This window comes from Struthio camelus, chromosome 26 (assembly GCF_040807025.1).
Source record: "Struthio camelus isolate bStrCam1 chromosome 26, bStrCam1.hap1, whole genome shotgun sequence".
NCBI lineage: Eukaryota > Metazoa > Chordata > Aves > Struthioniformes > Struthionidae > Struthio > Struthio camelus.
Genome location: NC_090967.1, coordinates 6712263 through 6725248, shown reverse-complemented (window position 1 = coordinate 6725248; position 12986 = coordinate 6712263). Strand labels below are relative to the sequence as shown.

The 12986-nt window shown below is 51.5% G+C and overlaps 1 non-coding gene across 4 annotated transcripts in view; it reads left to right on the top strand.

Moving 5' to 3' along the window:
- The window catches only part of LOC104139379 (uncharacterized), a 79377-nt gene extending 69509 nt beyond the window's left edge, over positions 1-9868 (top strand). For all 4 annotated transcript variants that reach the window (XR_011136353.1, XR_011136356.1, XR_011136355.1 and 1 more), the window contains 2 exons: positions 5900-6018; positions 9710-9868. This is a non-coding gene — a transcript (uncharacterized protein). The remainder of the gene's footprint in view (positions 1-5899; positions 6019-9709) is intronic.
- Positions 9869-12986: the final 3118 nt, after the last annotated feature.

Genomic DNA, 12986 nt, shown 5'->3' with positions numbered 1-12986 from the left:
AGAGTAGTAAGTCAGTCTCGTTTTGACTCGGAGGGTTGTGCAGAACAGATGCTAACTACTGAAAGTGCAAAGTAGCATAGTTTAAATGCACTTTTTATCGCTTGCCTCAGTGAAAGTATTAAGAGTACTAACACTAACGTATTACGTGAAGCACCTTATTTTGTAAACACTGAAAAAATCTTTTTTCTGGCCGTGTAAGAAGAATGTGAACCCAAGAAGTCTGCTTTTTGTAACAGTTGTTGTGATCCTTTAAATACTTTTATTTAGTGATGAAACTTGATGTAGAAGAGGATATTTGTGATTTTTTTTTGAGCCGCAGATTGAATTGATACAGCGTGTATCCTGATCTGCTTTGAGTTCATAACAGGCAGATCAGTTTGAAATAGCGAATCCTGATCTTTCCAGAATTTATTCTCGCCTGTTGGACTCTATCTTCCAGTGCTTTTCATCAAATAGGCAGAAGTGCTCACGAGACGGTTGCACTCCGGCCAAGTCATAGCTGTAGACTCGCTTGCTTCGTTCCTGGGTCTGCGCTGCCGGTGCTCTGCCCTCATCTCTGCTCCGACTTCCCTGCTCGCTTGCTGCAAGACTTCATGCTCCTTCACCGCTGCTTCTTGTGTTGGCGCAGATCTGCATGCACTGGATAACGTGGCCGTGTTCATGTGTTCCCCTAACGTCCATCTTTCCCTGTAGCTGTCTTTGCAATGTTGTACTTACTGTAGCAGAACTATTTTTCATGCAGCATCCTGTCGGGAACGTCTTGATGTAGTCCAAATCCTATTCACGTCTCCTCGATCTCAGATCTGCAGTTGTCTGGTGAGCACAGCCTGCAGTCTTCTGCCAGCTCGCCCTGCTGCTGGCGGAGCAGGGAAGGCAGCCCGGAGAGCTGCCTGCCGGCTGCGCGATGACTTCAGCCCTGCTGGAATCGCTTGCATGACAGCGTGAAAAACGTGTGCTGAGTTAACGCTGCGCTAACGCAAGAGGAGTGTTCCTGTTGTCTCTGGGAAGCGCTGCCCTTCCCAGGAACGAGGGACGGCTTAGCCGGGAGGGCAGAGGTGTGCTGGCAGAGGAGGGACGAGGGAAGATTTCTGTTGACGTGACTCAGCAAAAGCAGAATATTGTTCTTGTTCTGCAGAGGCATGAGTAGATAGTCGGAAAGGAAAAGTCTGCCCGAGCCGGCCGGCAGCCCCCCTCCGTGGGCGGGGGAGGTCGGTCGTGGCGAAACACTAAGCGCGGTAGCCCGTCTAAGAGGAAGGAGGGCTGGGTGCACAAATTGCTTACCCGAGCTCAGATGACAAAGTGGAGGCAGAAGGATGGGCATGGGACCTGGGTGTCCTGACTGTCTTGTGCTTCCTCCCCAGGCCCAGTTACAGTTGTCACCTCCTGTCCCTTTCCAAGTGCAGATTTTCAAAAACTTGCAATTAGGAGAGGGGAGGACTTAGACGCCTCCTGCAAGTCATCCTGATTTGCATCACAAATACTTTGCTCCAGCATGCTTCTGTATGGCTTTTTTTCAAATAACTTTACCTCACAAGTTATTTACACATCTGTAGAAATCTGGTGAATGACATGTTTAAAGTTTGTTTTGGCATCCTGAGGACGCCCTTCGTGTGCCATCTTTTGTATTGATGGTTTCCAGTTGCTAATGACGTGCTTAGTTAATTATTTACCAAGGTAACCGAAGCCTTTTTAAAATTCTTGCCAGGCAAAGCAGTCCGGGAGCGCGACCTGCGATTGCAGCCCGGTCCCTGACCCATTCCACAGGCAGAACCTGAAACCTAAAAGCGTCGCAGTTCCCGGCCGCCTCTGACGCTTGGCGAGCCCGGACCGCCGCTGCTCGCGAGCGCCTGCGAGCGGGACAAGAGCCGCGCGCAAGCGTCGCGGCACGGGAGCTCCGGCTGGCCGAGGCTTGTGCGCTCAGCTTCATCTCCAGCAAAAGTCCCCTTGACCATCACGAGGACTTGGCTGGTGAAACTCGCGCTTGGAGTTTTAAAATGCCACACTCGAGACTGCGCTGTCACGGCGAGGGGCCGGGAGCTGCTTGGCTCGAAGCCCCTTTCTGCAGAGAGCTCTGTTCCCGGCTCCTGCAAGAGGAGCCCGGGCAGCAGCCGCTGGGTTGAAGGCAGTTAAGAGGGAAGCAGAAGTGGCTGCTTCGGATTTTGTTGCTGTAAAACTGCTAACCCTGTGCTCAGCGGTGATTGATGCTGCTCTTTGCACTTGGTAGAGGCAAAGTGTGTCGCTCCCTTAAGTGAAGTTGTATCTCGCCCCGTGTTAAGCGGTGGTGGTCAGCTGGGGAGTTCTCGCCATCAGCGCAGAAGCAGGGGAAGGCAGGGGCCTACCTGTTTTTGGATGCTGTAACGACCAGCCAAATAGAGCTTAATTTCTGAAGTGTAAGTATTGCGTTTACTTTGCAATAACTCCATTAAACTGGGCTACAGCGGGGGAGAAAAAGTACAAATTCTCCCCTTTGCTAAGGACTTTTAAGTCTTAGCTTGAGAATTGCTACTGCCGCTCGACAGGGTTTTCTCCGCAACGTGCTTAGTAAAACACGTCCTTTCTTCAGCCAGCCCGAGCGCTTGCTGCAGCATGCCGCGGCGACTGTTGCTGTGACTGTTGCACAGCAGCTTGTGCTTCTCGCAGCCGTGCAGCGCTACGGCATAACCAGAAGTTCCCTTAAGTAACTTGCCTTTGACTGATTCATCAGCCCTCTTCCATAAACAGGAAGCTGTAAAAGTACAAGCAGGTGATCCTGTGCTGTTGCAAACATAAATTATATCTGATTGCTTGTGTTTCTTTCCCTCCAGCTGCCTGCTAACTCTTTATCCAGGTGAAAAGTTATTTTATCAAAGAGCAGTTAACTGTTGGCAGTAATAAGCCTTTCGAGTTCACGGACGGGATTTAAAAAGACCTTGACTATGAGACAGAGCTCTTCCCTAGTCCTAGCGCTGCCTGCGCCGGTTTGGAGCGCTTCGAGACAACCGCTGTCCTCGGAGCACATCATCCTGCTGCGAGCCACCGGGGCTGTCTTAGAAATGTGAGCGGTCAAAAGATGGCCATAGCTGGCTGCTTGTAAAGCAGCCGCGTCCAGGGCAACGTTTTCCTGCTTTGTCCAGGGATTCATGGCACAAACATTGACGGCAGCGCTGCTGCAGCTGCTGCCTAGGTCTTAGTCCCTGTAAGGGAGTCACGACAGTGGTGCTCGGAGCTGAACGCAAGCTGCTGGAGCCGCCGCTGTGCCGAAATCCTCACGGATTCAGGAGGCAGGTGAGGTGCTTCGCACTGTGCTCTACACCTGAGCAGCAAGGAAAAGAGATCAATCTGGAAGGTACTCTGTGCTTCTCTCAGAGCGCAAAGTCAGAAGGGGCCGGGCCAAGTCCCCGCGCAGCGCGTCGCACGAGGCGGCTTGTGCTGCAGGCAAGCAGCAGTTCTCCTGCTTTGGCATCTCGATGCTGTCGGTGCAGCCCGCTAGTCAAGCTCGTCGTAGGATCCTGCCACCTTTACCGGGAAGCACAGCGCCCTGTCTTGCAAAGGCCTGACTCTGAGTTCAGGTGTGTCTCCAGCGTTACTAATGTGAGACAGTCCTGCCTTGTTGCAAGCCATCTGAGTCGTCTTTCCTGGCAGCACCGCAGCTTAGGAAACGGGAGCAGGAGAAGAGGGATCTTCCCCCGAGAGGCTAGCCTGCTTCCTTCTTTGGATTTCCACGCTGCAGTGCTTTAGTTCAACAGAGTGGCTTCCTACGTTGCCCTGACTAACGTATTCCAGGATTTGAGAGGTGGAGGCTTCCAAATAATCCCTGCTAATTTAGGGAATCATCTAATAGCAGAGTGGGTAATGTTGGCTGAAACACCATTTGTTTTGTCCGTCGGCGTTCAGCGTTACAACCGACATTGAAGGCGCTTCATGGATCGAAAAGTTCAGTGCACACCGTGTGCTGCTGCCAAGCAAAATACTCCCAAAGAGTGCCACTGTGGTCTGGAATAAACTCTTTTAATGTCTAAACATAGACTAGACAGCTTGAGGTCTGCTAGTATTTTAGATGGGACAGACACTTCCCCTCCGCCTCCCCCATAAACGCAGCAGTTCAGCGTCTGCTTTGAAGCCGTCTCCAATTACAGGCAGCACAAGGCTGGTGGGGTCTGGGAGGGTGCTCACATCTACCGCTTCGCCCTTCCCTTCCCTCTCTGCCAGCCTCGGGTAACGGTCTGTGCGGGATGATTGCAGGGGAGGAGGCAGCACCGACTTCGGTCCTCTTGCTCTCCCCTGTTCCCCACAATTATTTTCTGGTCACGGGTTGAGTCACTGTCAGGCAGGGCAAGTAGGTGACTTCTCGTGCTGCCTCTGCAGCAGCCGCATGGAGGCAATCGTAAAGCGGCCGTCTGAGGCTATCGTCTGGCTCCGACAGTGTGGCGGGAGCTAGCCCGCCAGATCGCCGCGTGTCACAGCCCCGTAGCGCCGCACCAGCATGAGCGACCCGTTACTCGGTGGCGGATTATTTTGGCCGTGTAGACAAATTTCCTCTGTGTCAGCTGCTGCTTTTACATTTCTAGGAAGGTTGTCTCATTGCCTTGGGTTGTTCCTGCTGGGGCAGCCAACTGCAATACGGTAGTCGTAGGGGCACAGCCTCGCTGTGCAGGTTGTCCCAGGCCAGGTGACAGGGACCTTAACTCTCCGAGATCACAACATTGCTGGGCACGGATGAAGGGAGTCTGGTGCCTGCAGCGCACAGCTGGACTGTGCCAGCAGTACTGGGTGTTTGCCAGGATGTAAAGGAGTCCCCAGAGCACTTGTGCTTTTGCAGGAGGAGCATCCTTGCCCCTCTGTGCAAGACTCAGTTTCATAAGGGTGCAACTGAGGTGCTCGTGGTGCACATAAAGGGGTTGTATTGCTGAAAGCGTACAGCCCCTGCTCAGCGCTGCTACATCTGGAACGACATCTCCCCAGGCATCGTTCCAGCAGGAGAGCATTGCTCTCTTCTTGCTTTCACGTTCAGCTGGGCCCTTATTTTGCAAGATTTTTATGGAAAACTTCATTTGCAACACATGCTATCAATGTGTCTCGTGCTTTTATATCCACTCAGCTAATTGACCTCGATTCTGTGTTCCTTGCTCAGCTTCCATTCAGTGCTTTGGCCATCTGAGAAACCCTCTGTCCTTTGCCTGGTCCTTGACTTCCCACCTACCACCCAGCTTAGGACTGTCTGTTGCTCTTACTTTCTTATTCTACTCTTTTGAGGGACACCCAATACGGAAAGTTATTCATAAGTGGCATAGATCTAACTTTGTGCAGTATTGAAAGTCCCTAATTACTGTTCTGAGCCTTGTGCAGAGGAACTCTTGACACAGATTGCAAGCATCTCGGGCAGGACTACGTGCAGAGTGAGAGAGCAGTGAAAGAAATAGATGAATAGTGAGGGTGAACAGCCAGGAGCTGTGCAGAAGTTGTTGCTGAGCAGTGTCCTGGTCCACCTCCTCTCTTACTAGCTCGTTGCGAATGTCGCATGTCAGATTACACGAGCTGGAAAATTTCTGCTCGCTTTCCAATCTGCTGAATGCATCTGAAAGAGCTTTCTGCAGACAGCGTTTCGTTTTCCCCTCTAGTCAGCAAATTAGTCTTTTTGTTTGCCCTTTTTTTTTTTTTAATCAGAAAGAGCCTGAAAGTGGCAGAAGAGCTTTAGTTAAGGGAAAGGAGAACTTGAAGCAGAATCAGGAAATGTTAAGTTGGTGTCATCATTTTAGAGCTCATGGAAGCCCTTTGCACGTGACTGCGTGCAGGGCCCGGTGCATAGAGGAGCAATCTTGCCGGTTGGGACGCTTGCCAACTTTTTAAGCAGATGCACAGCAGTGTGATGGTTTCATGTGTGATGCTAACCTCTCTCTCCCCCGCCCGCCTTGTTTTGCAGTATTCTCAAGTGCTGGGGCCTAGAACCGATGGCAGACAATGTCAACAACTAACAACATAGCACAGGCCCGGAAGCTGGTGGAGCAGCTCCGCATTGAAGCTGGCATTGAGAGGATCAAGGTGAGCCTGGGAATTAGGAGTAGACAGATGCATGACACCTTCGGTGGGCAGGAGCAGAGGGGGAGGAGGCTCTGCAAGTGCTTCGGGTCTTCCCTGGCTGTGCACGCTGCTGTGATGTCTCTGGCGCAGATGTTGCCGCACTTCATTGCAGAGACAGCTTCCGTGGGGCGCCTGTTGCATCCAGGAGGCAGGATTGCTGCCTGGGCAGCTTCTGGAGCATGCAGATGTCAGAGGTGGCTCCACGATCTGAGGGCAGACTGGTCATCTGAGTAAATTCCAGGATCTCAGCTGGGCACATGCAACCTAGGAGGGCACCTAAGGCGCCAGGTGTTAGGTGTGCTCATGTGCACGGCAGTGTCATTTCCCAATTTGTTCACAGTGTATCTCCACTTCTGTCAGTCTCTGCCTGGATAGCAATTTCTTAGCTGTTGCTATTCCCATTTCTTCAAAATGAAAAAATGATAGTGGCACACCTTCATTTCTGGTTTGAGGCATGTTTATGGTAGAAATATGGGAAGTTAATTTTGTGCTGCCGTTGTCTAGGATAGTAAACTGGAATCTATTCTCAGTCGTGTATTGGCACAACAGTAATCTGCTTGGGCAGCAAAGCATCCCTAGGAATAAAGCTTCCTTTAGCACTGGGGGATTGGAGCAGGTAACATGCCTACGACCACACCGCCTCACGAGAGTTGGAGCCCAGGTCCTTTAGGACACTACACTATTCTGGGAGCCTTCTCGGCGGTTGTGGTACCCGGGCGGGCTCATTGGGCCACGTGGGTTCTGGAGAGCAGCCTTCACTGGGGACGAATACTAGCGTGTGGGCAGCTAGTCCGAGGCCGTGATGCACTGTCACTCCCTGCCCACAGCTTCCTCACCTTCCGCGACGCTCCCCCAGGGCTATGAGCAAGACACCTGAGGGCACTCTTTGAATTTATGCCTGTTAAGCCACAGAAGAGCCGCACTTGTCACCCGGCTACGCAGCCGTTCCGCTGGGACTGTGGCTTTGTCTGCCTCGGTTTGCAGGGTCGGGCAGGCTGTAATTAGCCTTCTCAGCTGCCGGTCGCTCCCCGAGAACCTCCCTGGAGGGGAAGGAGGGTAGCTGGGTGAGAGAAGAAATCTGTTCCTGAAAAATCACTTCCTGTCAGTACGTAATGCAGAAGAAACCCCTGTGGATGGTGATGAAAGGCACAGTAAAACCGAAATACCGGTTAAATAAATAGGTATTAAATCCCCCCTGATATTTTATAATTGAATGTATCCTGACTGAAGAATGTTTTCTTTGACTCTCAGTCCCTACTTCTTCTGCAGCAACAAGTCCGTCGTCATCTCAGGTTTTGATGTGCAGGAGGAGCTGCTTCTGCTTTGAATATCTTTTTTTTAAACCAGCCTGAGGTTTTGTAGCTGTTTTTAGGGCCACCAGTTTCCAGACTCCAGTGATGCACCCATCAGAGGGGCCATTTTAGGGAAAACAAAATAAATTACAGGTCTTCCCCCAGCACAGACACTTAAGAATTACTGTGTCTCAACTCCAAGATCCCAAATTGTGCATGGCGAGGAGGAAGGAGGGTGTGTGTATACTTACCAGCCTTTGTAGATGTGACTATCTTAAACGCTTTACTGGGAAAGAACAACAGTGCTGGGACCGCAACATGCCACTGTTGAGGATGAGCGGAGAAGACGTGCTGTCTGAGTGAGCTTCAATAAAATCATAATCCACAAACCCAACTCCAAATCAGTGTGCCAAGCCCGTGAGCTACTAGAATATAGCATCAGATGAGTCCTCCTGCTTAGTGCTAATTCCTCCAGCTTCTCTCAATTCCTCACAGTTAAAGGACATGAACCATATGTTTGCCTGCAGATAAATGAACTAATACATGCCTGAGATGGGTGGAAGCAGGCTGCCCGGGGAGCTGTTACTAGAGCTTTGCAGCAGTGATAGCAGTGGCAGGCATGAGGAATGCCCTCTGATTGCTTCCTTGCAAGGTCTCGTTGGACAGTTATTCCTCCACCCCGCTCCCCGCTAGCTCCTTGTCTGTGTGGCTGAGGCCTGGGAGTGAAGGGCAGTAGGGAACAAATGACTTCAGACGGGGCTTGATACTGCAATCGAAACACAACCCTGCCCATGCACCGCGGTCCTCTCTTAACCTGCCCTAAGTAGGCTGCACGTCTGTTAGAAAAGGGCCAAACGTTTCCTAGCGACTGCCTTTCCCTTTGGCCTTCATTCATTTTAGCTGGTAGCTGAAGCTTTAAGAGGTGTGTGGAGGTTTTCAGGACACTTACTCTCATAACAAGTTCATCCATGCTCCTGGCAAGCTAAGCTCTTTCCCCTTGCTTTGCTCTGAGATTAGTAGTAAGTGCTGTCTTATGTGAGTAATAGGTTTAAGCTAGAGGCTTGACCTTGTCTCTGCAGAACAGTTGTGCTGGTGGATCCCACTGAGTTTGATCAGTATGTTTTAAGTGCTGGCCAACAGCAGCTGGTGTTAGCAGCCTGCATTACTGGTTAGGACCTCGATACTTAAAAGTACAGTAGTATCTAGAGACTCCAGTAAAAGTTATGCTGGCTGACACAGGGTGTGGGCCTGCGTTTCCAGTAGAAAAGAAAAAAGTGGAGGAAGCCCGTATTATTTTGGTGAAGCACCGATTAAGTGGTTTGCCCAAAGCTGCAGAGAACTGCAGCTTGCATTGGTTTGGTCACCCATGCCGTTTCTCCTCATCGCTTTACGCTCTCAGTTGCTGCTGAAAGGTTTAGTAATTATAGCACAAAACTACACAATCTTTTTGTGCAGGTTGCATCACTTTGCAGGCAGCAGCAGGTGACGCATATTGCTTACGTGCCGCGGCACCCTGTGTGAAGTGGCACAGGAAAGCGATTCCCAGTTAGTGCAGGACACAGAACTGGGAAGGCGCAAGCATCCCGTGAGAGTGGCAGAGCCAAAGTGGCGTGACCTCTGCGGCTACGAATCGTTCCTAGTGGGGCCTTCCTGCTGTGTGGTTGCATGTATGTTTTATGTTTGCCTTATGTTCAACCAGCTATTAAGTTAATAGCAAAGGGTTTGCTCTTAGTCTCCAAAGCTTCGGGAGCCTCCCTGCCTTGGCTCTTCCCAAGCCTCCCGCTTTCCTAATTGCCAAAACATGCAGCCATGTAGTTCGCCCACCACCTAGATGCTCCACTTGGTTGTGTTGCTCTGGGATCAGAGTTCCCAGAATATATCTTTGAACTAAAATAAGCAGAGCCTTAAGTAATAGTTTCTAATGGTTTCAAAAATCCACTTTTAACATCAGAAGATGGTTGCTTTCAAGCAGGCATTTTTGTTCTTTCTTTTTTATCCCAAAGCCCTTAAAAATGAGAACAGGAATATCTTTCTTTTTAGTCTCTTGCTCTCTGCTGAGAGTGTTTTTCCCAGACTCATCACTTTATTTATGTCAGACCTTAATTTTTTTTTTCCGTATTCATTTCCCCTTTTTATTTCTGGCCATCTCTGTAAAGTTGCTGTTACGAAAATTGGAATGTTATGTCTTTTTGTCACCACCGAGCCCTTCTTGCTTCCTCCTCAAAATGCACTTTAGACTTTCTTCTAAAATTTGTATGCAGTCAGTTAGTTGTTTGTTCTGCCTGGGCTGAGCTTCCTGGCAGGCTCTGTGGGTTTACCTGAGTATTCTCGTTAACGTTATTCTTTCTTGGAACATTTAGGTCTCCAAAGCATCTTCTGAGCTAATGAATTACTGTGAGCAACATGCCAGGAACGACCCGCTGCTGGTTGGAGTGCCCGCTTCGGAGAATCCTTTTAAGGACAAAAAGCCTTGTATCATCCTATAGCTTTCCTCGCTCTGGCGTGCGTGATCTCTCAGGCAGGGCACCGTTCTGTATCCACTGAAACCAAGTTACAAACTTACAACTGCGCCGAGGGGGTAAACACTAAATGTTGGATTCAAATAGAACTTAAATCTCAAAAATTGGAAGTGGTTTAGCAAAGGGTGTCTGCTCCTGAGCAGGTTCCATATTGAGAGGGGTTAAAATTTAAAAACAAACAAACAAAAAAAACAGGGTTGAGGGGTGGGGGGGTGCATTTTTAATAGTGACATTCTCAATTGGTATCAGGGTGGTGGAGGAAGTGGATTTTTTTATTGCATTTGCCAATGGGTTGCCAGACCTGAGTACTGAGACTTCACCATTAGAAGCTTTGAACAAAGCTCTAGGTGGGTCTGACTCGGTGGTTGGCTTCCGATTCCAATTAGCACATCGTTTCCAGAATTTCAGTCCAGTTGCTCTGTCTCTTGAGGGAGGACGAGGGAGAAGAGACCAGGTGGGTAGCTATTTTATAGAAAAATAATAAAAAGAACCAAAACACAACTTAAAAATTGCTATTGCAAATGACTAAATTGAGAATTAGAGGAGGAGGGATGGAGGCAAAGTGAAAACTTGCATTGCAATGAAACAGGGAAACTTCCTCCATGTAGCGTGGCGTGTGGTTCTGCGGCATCAACTCACCATATGGTATTTGTAACAAAAGAATCGCACTGTGGGGAAACACTTTGTGGAGTAAAATCCATCAGCCATGAGAATTTCTGTGACTCACGTTAGGAAGTACTTGGCCCAAGGCATGGGAAACGTCATTAGGGTTTAGGTCCTCTGATCACTTCTGGGGTTTTAGTTCTCTGTATTGTTACTGCTGTTTTTTTTCCAAACAGAACTGCTTTGGGGGTGGGGGGAGGATGCTGTTTGGCTCTAGGGGGAGGAGAGGGCTTTTCTGTAGTGCGGTATCCAATGAGAAATATTTTAAATAGGCCTTGTGGAAATTCTCAGTCCAAAACACTAAAACTGGCAGAATTACTAGTATCTTCCCATCTCCCCTTTTCTCATTGAGCTTGGCTGATGGAAATAGTTCCATTAAAACCAGTTAATTCGGGGAGATGAGGGTAAGACTGTAGAAAACGTATTAAGCTCCGTTCCCATCCCTTGGCAGTCCTGAAACGCTGGTGCGATTTAACGGGGAGCTTTTTGTTCACCAACATAAGACGCACGCACTGCAGCGTGGGAGGTGAGTCCGCGCGGCGTAGCCCGTGCGGGAGAGGGGCAAAGCCGGCGAGGCCTCCTCGCGTTGCCTGCCGCAGAGCGTGAGCGATGGGGAGCGCCGGGTCCCTGCGGGGGTCCCGGCGGGGGCAGGCGGGTGCTTCGCGCTCCTCCCCGGCGGTGCAGCTATCCGGTGCTTGGGGGAAAGATCAGAGCTCAGGGAAGTCCCACCGCGTCTCCCTTGCCGTTCGACCCGCCGCCCCGGTGCGCGTGCTGGGCACGTTTCGCAGAGCACGGCAGGTCTCTGAGCAGTGGACTCGCTCACCAGCTTTGAACGCTGCCAGGGAGGGCACGCGTCCTGCGCGCTGGCTGTAGCTCGGCGGTCGAGCCCCGTCTGCGCGGAGCGGAGCCCAGGGCTCGGTGGCTGATGCGGAGGCCAGCAAATGCTGCCCTGCCGCGGGAGGAGAGGAGCGCTTCGGTTCCCTTGCCAGATCGCGCGTTCCCAGTTAACGTGAACGCAGACACTGGATTCAAAGCGTGCCTGTTTAAATAGACGCTTTGCCAAGTTTTAGTTCAAATTCTGTTTGGGAAGAGAAGGAAAAAAAGTATCTGATGTGGGATCCTGGGAGTTTTGCCTCAGCCATTTCCCCGATGTTCTGGGTTCGGTTTGAAATGTCACAGCCTGCCGCTGACGTTCAGCCCTTCGCACAGGACGGCGGGCCAGGAAACGCTTCCCGTCGCCAGATCTGCGAGGAGCCCGTGGAAGAGAGAAGCTAGAGGAGACCTTTGGCTTCAGCTTTCGTTGAAGCCACTGAGATGTTCTCGCTCTCGCTGTTGTGGTTCAGTCGGAGGGAGGAAAACTTGCAGATCGATACTGGCTACTGCGTGCGCTTAGGCTTGACCAGACAGTGCAGCTGGGAGGCTTCACGGGCTGTTTGTGGAAGGGGGATGCGGTTCCCGGGGTCTCGCTGGCTCTCGGAGGCGCGGGGAGCTGCTCAGGGCTGCGCTGGAGGTTGGCTCGTGCTGTTGACCCAGGCTGGTTTGAAAGACGAAGGCAGGGGGGAAAGGAGTAGAGCCTCAGGTCGTGTGGCTGGTACCCGAGCAAGGTGGGTTAACGTCTTTCGGAAGTAAAGGCAGCTGAGGAGGGTCGTCGCCCACGCGGTGGCCCTGCGGGGAGCGCCGCGGGCCGGCAGCGCTGCGCCTCGCTCCGTGCAGGCTGCCGGGGCTCTGCTCAGCGGAGCCGGCCCGTCGCGTGCCCAGCGGCCGGGCAGCGCGGGGGACGGCGCCCAGGGCCGCTGCAGGTTAGGAGAGACGCTCCATTTGCACGTCTTGGTTCTAGGTATCTTGCCATCACTTTTTTAAGTATGTGATCACTTGCCTTTTTAAACAAAGTTGAAAAACCACATTTTTAACACTAACAGAAGCCACAGCACCTCCTGTGTATGTCTTGCAGCTGCTTTCCTGGGATCTGTTGCTGAACTGAGAAAATTTTAAGCCTCCCGTCTCCCTCCCCGTGTGTCGTGGGTTCTTGTCCTGGGCTCAGCTTGCAGCTTTGTCCCCCGTTGCTGGTGACCTTCTGGTTTTTATCCTGTCCTGATGGGAGCTTTGCAGGAGCTGGAGCAGAGGGAAGTTTCCTTCCCTCTGCCTGAGCCTGTCCGCGGACCTGCTCGCCCCCCGGCCCGGCCCTGCGCTCGCGCTGCTTTGCCTTGCTTGCTCTCAGCCACCCCCTGCTCCGCGTTAAGCATCGGCCGCCAGCAGAGCGGCTCGGCCGGCCTCTGGCGGAGGCAGCCGCTGCCTCGGCCGGCCTGCCGGCCCGCAGCCCCGGCACGGCGACAGGCAATGCCTTTTTTTTAAACACCTTTCATCCAGCATAACTTAAAGCTCTCAAACGCCGCGTCTGTAGCGGGAAGCGAGCACTGTCCTGCGGTGTGCCTGGGTTTTGCCACAGCAAGGCTTT